Below are 7167 nucleotides of genomic sequence, written 5' to 3' on the forward strand. Positions count from 1 at the left end.
TTTGTATAGACGTAACCTTTCCTTGGAAAGGGTTTAAACCTGCTAAAGAACGGAAGGAATATAAACATTGTTGCTGAAAGACGTTGCTTTAGGGCGCCAAATTCTCGATTATTTGGTCGAAGCAATCCAGGCAATCTAATTACCATATCGCCAAATGTGACCTTAAATACAAATAGACGAAGGCACCGAAGAACACAGGTGATTCAATGTCACACAACATCAGGCCAAGCAGCGTCACGGAGGGCTACGCGATGCTTTCAAGTGAATAACAACTTCCAGAAGTCGAAGATTTGTGTGGCTCATCTAAATCTGCGATCACTTAAAGAAAGAAGCCATCCATTGCAAGTGAGGAACTTAATGAGTGACAATGAGTACGGAATTTAGGCAGTTTCAGAATCCTGGCTCAATTCTTCGGTTACTAATGCTGAAGTGGAGGTTGATGGCTATAAATTGATTAGGCTTGATCGGTCAAGACATAATGCCGGTGGTGTCTGTTCTTACGTGAGAAGATCTCTAAAATCCATTGATTGTTGATGCCAACGAGAAAGTAGGACACTTTAACAAGACCTTCTTTGAAGTTCTGGAACGTCATGCACCGGTTAAGGAGAAGAAGGTTAGACAGTGGCAGTGTCCGTTTGTAGATCAGGAAATTAAAGAGCTGATGGAAGAAAGAGATTTATCACATAGAGTTGCCTGTGCGTGGGGCGCGGTGGTAGACTGGGATCATTATTTCTGGTATCGAAATGAAGTTAAGAGACGGTTACGGGATGCTGAGAAAAAACACTGACGTCCAATCTGAGATGGGCAACAGTCAAAGTGTCCCCTATAAATGGAAAGTGATAAGGAATTGTATCCCGTCTAAGGAGAAATCGCGACCAGTGTACTCAAGGAATATGAAGGAACTGGCGAATAAATTTAACGAGTTCTTTACCTCGGTAGGGAGTCATGCTGTAAATGAATCAAAGAGGCTAGCTGCAGTCAACAACCTCCTCGTATATGACTCGATCGCCTCCAACTAATATCATACTTGATTCAGATGAATTTAGATTTCGCGCAGTCTCAACTGTGGAAGTACGAAAGATTATTCAGTCCTGTCCTTCAAACAAGGCTCCAGGAAAAGACAAACTACATATGAAGGTAATAAAAGATGCACTACCAGTCATACTCCCTGTCCTGACAGAGCTGATAAATAGATCACTTTTAACTTTCGTGTTTCCAACGTCTTGGAAGGAGTCCGAGGTGGTACCATTATTAAAGGAGGGGGATGATGACACTCCTAATGATAATCGACCCGTATCACTGTTGCCCGCTCTCTCTAAGATCTGTGAGCGAGCGGCTTTAAACCAGCTGACGGAGTATATGACACGTCGAAATTGCTTGACGGAACACCAGCACGGGAACAAGAAGCAGCACTCAACCGAGACTTTTAACATCTTCATGTCTGATAGGGTTTTTGAAGCTATTGATCGAAAACAGATCACAGCTCTAGTGCTACTAGACTTTTCAAAGGCTTTTGATAGCATCGATCACAAGATCTTGTTAAGCAAGCTTCGAGTATTAGGTGTTTCCAGAGAAGCTATCGAATGGTTTAGGTGCTATTTGTCGGACAGAACTCAGTGCGTTAGAATAGGCCACGAAGTGTCCGATCCCAGGGAGGTGGCACATGGTGTGCCCCTGCGTTCGATTTTGGGACCGGCACTTTTTAACACCTACACAAACGATCTTCCAAGCGTCCCGAGCCTTTGTTCCCTGAAGAGTTATGTTGATGATTCGCAGCTATATTTTTCTTTTCGAGTTCAAGAGACAGAGGTGGCTAAGGTGCACTTGATTGAAGATCTAGAAGGGATTGCCACCTTGGTGCTGTGCACATAGCCTCTTGATTAATCCGGATAAGCCAAAGTTGCTGCTACTCGGAATTCCTCAGATGCTATCTCGTGTGCCAGAGGGTTTTGCTGTTTCCTTGCTTGGCAAAGAGATATTGCCATCCCCTTCTGCCAAGAGTCTGGGGGTTGTTATGAATTCACATCTAAGTTTCGATGAACATGTGACTTGGTATCCAGATGTACGGGTAGCTTATGTCAAATAAATCGCGTAAAATACTTATTTGCCAGATCAACACTGATTAAGATCATAAATGCTTTAGTGTTTAGTAAATTGTTCTACTCTCGTCTGTGTGGGTAGGTGTGACCAAGAAAAATATTGAGAGGCTGCAAAAGGTACAGAATTTTGCTGTCAGGATCGTAACTGGCGCGCGTAAATTTGAACATATCACGCCCTATTTGAAAAATCTAAGTGATCCAATGCGAATCCGATGATGTTTATCTTTTTATTTGTTGGTAGCTTTGTGATACACTCTCTTTTATTTAGATTTTATACTTATATCATAATTGGTTTCTGAAAAACCATGTGGTGGACACAATCAGAAGAACAAAGATCTTCAGGAACAATTTACCATTCTTAAGAAATGGCGTGGGAAATTTGAATGCTTAGTTTACGAAATGCTTTTTATCCAAGAAAAGAAACCTCAGCTGAACACTCAATCTGACTCAATCAAAGAAAAACTATTTAGTACCTAATTGTTACCCTCTACGTTCCACATTGCAGTGTTTTTAATTACATGCAACGAGATTTTCACACACATTCTTAGTATTTAAAGAACTCACAAAAATCTGACTTTTAGTTTTTAGTTTTTACGAATTTGAAAATGATGAACGAATCATCGAAACGTCATTCAAAATTATTATCACTAATTTTTACTCTCAATTGTTATTGTTATTATTATTATTATTATTATTATTATTATTATTATTATTATTATTATCATTATCATTATCACTATTATTAGAAATAAGTATATTCGTTCTCTGGTAAAAAGTTTAAAAGGACTATGAGCTTTCGACAGACTGAACTGCTGTCTTCAACGGATAAAAACATGTAAAGAATAAAAGCGAAAGAAGTTTAAATATAACGAAAAATTCGCATAAATTAAAGGATAAAAATTAAAGCATGTGGTAGAAAGAATGTTAAAAATGCTAAGAAAATTAGTGTTCTTTAAGAGAATGTGATATTGTCTAGGGAGCGGGCACGAATTATTGTCCGCCCCAACGGTTTTTGCCGTGTGCCATGACTCCCATGTCTTTCTACTCCGATTGTTCGCTTTGTCAATGATTTTAGAGTTGTCGAAGTCAATAGCATGATTAAAAGCCCACGCGTGTTTTGCGACATTTGAGGAGCCTTTAGTACAATGCTTTAAGTTCCTCATGTGTTCTTTTCTCCTAGTAGTAAAGGATCTTTTAGTTTCACCAATGTAGCTCCAGGGGCAAGATGCGCATGGAATTTTATAGATGACATTGCATTGGTCGTCTTCGGCAGGTCGAACTTAGGGATAGGGAAATGCTGTTGTAAAGTTTTTACTGGTCTGCTGGTGACTTGGATGTCGTGTTCCTTGAAGATTCTTGTGAGAGGTTCCGTGATGCCTTTGATGTAGGTAAGGACTGCATAGTTGCGTCGGTTTGTTGGCTCAGCCCATTTAAAGAACATGCCGACCAACTCTTCTGGAGTAGGTGTAGGTGGTGGAGGTCTCGCTTTCTTTCTTATAACATCAGCAGCGACTTTTTGGGATAGCCGTTGGAGTGTAAAGCGGCGCAAACACGAGCAGTTTCACGGGTCTTTCCAATTTGTGTGTTGGGGAGATTCAAAGCTCTATGCAGGAGTGTCTCAGCGGTGCTGATTTTATGTTTCCTGTCATGGTGTGAATGGAAGTCAAGATATCTATCCGTATGTGTGGGTTTGCGATAGATGTCGACCAAAAGTTTTCCGTTATCGCGCGAAATGAGGTTTGTAAAGAAAGGGTAGTTGGCCGTTGGACTCATGTTCGATGGTGAAAAAAATATGCTGATCGAATGAGTTCAATGAATCGTGGAAGGAGGCAACAGCGTCCTTCGTAATAATGCAGAAACTGTTGTCTACATATCGCTTCCAAAATTTCGGCGAGACAGCAGTCGCGTTGATTGCTGTTTTTTCGATTTCTTCCATGCATAGGTTGGCTACTACAGGGCTGACAGGGCTACCTATAGCGCAACCGTGGATTTGTTTGTAGATGGTGTCATTATAAACAAAGAAGTTATTGGACAACACAAAATTCAGCAAGGAAATTATGTCCTCGATGTCTAGGTTGGTCCTGGAATGGAGAGACGAATCATCCTCTAATTTCTTCCTGATATAGTCGCAAGCTTTATCGACAGAGATGGCGGTGAATAGAGACACCACATCAAAGGAAACAATGGTTTCGTCATCTTGGATGTTAACGTCGGCTATTTCGTTAGAGAACACCTGTGAATTAGCAACTGAGATCCCAGATCAAATACGAACCTCTGCGGCTGCGATCTTCCAAAGGGCTTCTTTACCTAATCACAACATCTCTAAAGAAGAAAGTAAAGCTTTACATGAGTTAAAGAAAGACCGCTCTAGAGTCATCATGAAAGCTGACAAAGGAAATTGCCTCGTTGTGTTGGATAGAGAAGAATACGACAGCAAAATGGAGTCTCTCCTTGCGGACCGAAGTACTTATGAAGTTGTCACAAGATCTCCGTTCGGTCGAATCGAGCGTGATTTGAACGCGAAGCTCCTGAACTTTAAGAGACAACTAAAGATTGATGACTATACATATTTTAAACTAAGATCTACCGACGGCATTCCAATGCTAATTCACAGGAGTTCTCTAACGAAATAGCCGACGTTAACATCCAAGATGACGAGACCATGGTTTCCTTTGATGTGGTGTCTCTATTCACCGCAGTCCCTGTCGATAAAGCTTGCGATTATATCAGGAAGAAATTAGAGGATGATTCGTCTCTCCATTCCAGGACCAACCTAGACATCGAGGACATAATTTCCTTACTGAATTTTGTGTTGTCCAATACCTTCTTTATTTATAATGACACCATCTTCAAACAAATCCACGGTTGTGCTATGGGTAGCCCCGTCAGCCCTGTAGTAGCCAACCTATGCATGGAAGAAATCGAAAAGACAGCAATCAACGCGACTACTGTCTCGCCGAAATTTTGGAAGCGATATGTAGACGACAGTTTCGGCATTATTAAGAGTGACGCTGTTGCCTCCTTCCACGATTCATTGAACTCAATTGATCAGCATATTTCTTTCACCATCGAACATGAGTCCAACGGCCAACTACCCTTTCTTTACAAACCTCATTTCGCGCGATAACGGAAACTTTTGGTCGACATCTACCGCAAACCCACACATACGGATGGATATCTTGACTTCCATTCACACCATGCCAGGAAACATAAAATCAGCACCGCTGAGACACTCCTGCATAGAGCTTTGAATCTCCCCAACACACAAATTGGAAAGACCCGTGAAACTGCTCGTGTTTGCGCCGCTTTACACTCCAACGGCTATCCCAAAAAGTCGCTGCTGATGTTATAAGAAAGAAAGCGAGACCTCCACCACCTACACCTACTCCAGAAGAGTTGGTCGGCATGTTCTTTAAATGGGCTGAGCCAACAAACCGACGCAACTATGCAGTCCTTCCCTACATCAAAGGCATCACGGAACCTCTCACAAGAATCTTCAAGGGACACGACATCCAAGTCCCCAGCAGACCAGTAAAAACTTTACAACAGCATTTCCCTATCCCTAAGTTTCGACCTGCCGAAGACGACCAATGCAATGTCATCTATAAAATTCCATGCGCATCTTGCCCCTGGAGCTACATTGGTGAAACTAAAAGATCTTTTACTACTGGGAGAAAAGAACACATGAGGAACTTAAAGCATTGTACTAAAGGCTCAAATGTCGCAAAACACGCGTGGGCTTTTAATCATGCTATTGACTTCGACAACTCTAAAATCACTGACAAAGCAAACAATCGGAGTAGAAAGACATTGGAGTCATGGCACACGGCAAAAACCGTTGGGGCGGACAATAATTCGTGCCCGCTCCCTAGACAATATCACATTCTCTTAAAGAAACACTAATTTTCTTAGCATTTTTAACATTCTTTCTACCACATGCTTTTATCCTTTAATTTATGCGAATTTTTCGTCATATTTCAACCTCTTTCGCTTTTATCCTTTACATGTTTTTATCCGTTGAAGACATCAGTTCAGTCTGTCGAAAGCTCATAGTCTTTTTAAACCTTGTACCAGAGAACGATTATACTTATTTCTTATCATGAATCGTGGTAACGGATCTTTAATATTTTTAATTATTATTATTATTACATCATTTCCAAGATGACGCACGATTGGAAAAATTTTTTAGACTGCTGGAATCTGCAATTCTTTTTAAAATTCTATCTTTTTTTTAAATTCTGCTATTTTTTTTTTAAATTCTGCTATACATCTGGGGCCGGTTGCTCGAAGCATGGTTAGCGCTAACCGGCGTTAAATACCATGGAAACCTATAGGTTCTGATACCTCTTAACCAACGGTAAGCGCTAACCAGGCTTCGAGCAACCGGCCCCTGGACGCTTTGGATAATCCATCTTTTATTTTCTCACAGCAGACGGAGATAGAGGAAGTCACTCTCGAATCAACCACAAGTTTATCGTTAATGTATCGGTCAAATCTCCCGCCGGAAACCCCCCGCGCATTTGACTTCTTCGCTATATCGGTGTCCCCATCAGGTATCAATGTTTTACCCAGATTATCTTTCCTCGACATTGCCAAATTAAGGGCCTTGGTAAAACCCGTGACGGTCAACATCCGTGACGGTCAAAATGTGACAACCATCACGGAAGCGTCACGGATCTGTCACGTGGCTGTCACGTCAAGCGAACTTAGTAGTCATAGGTTTTTAAAGCGAATTTGGCCTTCATCCGTCACGGATTATCACTAAGCCGTCACGGATTTTCAATGAAAACTTACGTTACTCGTAATCCGTCACGGATTATCGGTAGGCCGTCTTCAACAACGTCACGTCCAATTAACAATTACAATTACAAATTATCTAATTATCCATTGTTCTAAAGTCATACGAATGATCTCATATTCAGTTCGAACAAGACTGCCGTACGAGACAACTCCCTGCCAGGTAATCAGACCTTCTTTTATTTAAAACGGATAATCGGTAAGCTGTCAAGGATTTTCAATGAAAACTTAGGTTTTTAAAGGCGAATTTACTCGTCATCCGTCACGGATT

General features: G+C 41.2%; 1 pseudogene; it reads left to right on the top strand.

Annotated features, from left to right (window-relative positions):
• Window positions 1–4761: 4761 nt before the first annotated feature.
• Window positions 4762–6002, top strand: LOC137971578 (uncharacterized; annotated as a pseudogene).
• Window positions 6003–7167: the final 1165 nt, after the last annotated feature.

This window comes from Montipora foliosa, chromosome 9 (genome assembly GCF_036669935.1).
Source record: "Montipora foliosa isolate CH-2021 chromosome 9, ASM3666993v2, whole genome shotgun sequence".
NCBI lineage: Eukaryota > Metazoa > Cnidaria > Anthozoa > Scleractinia > Acroporidae > Montipora > Montipora foliosa.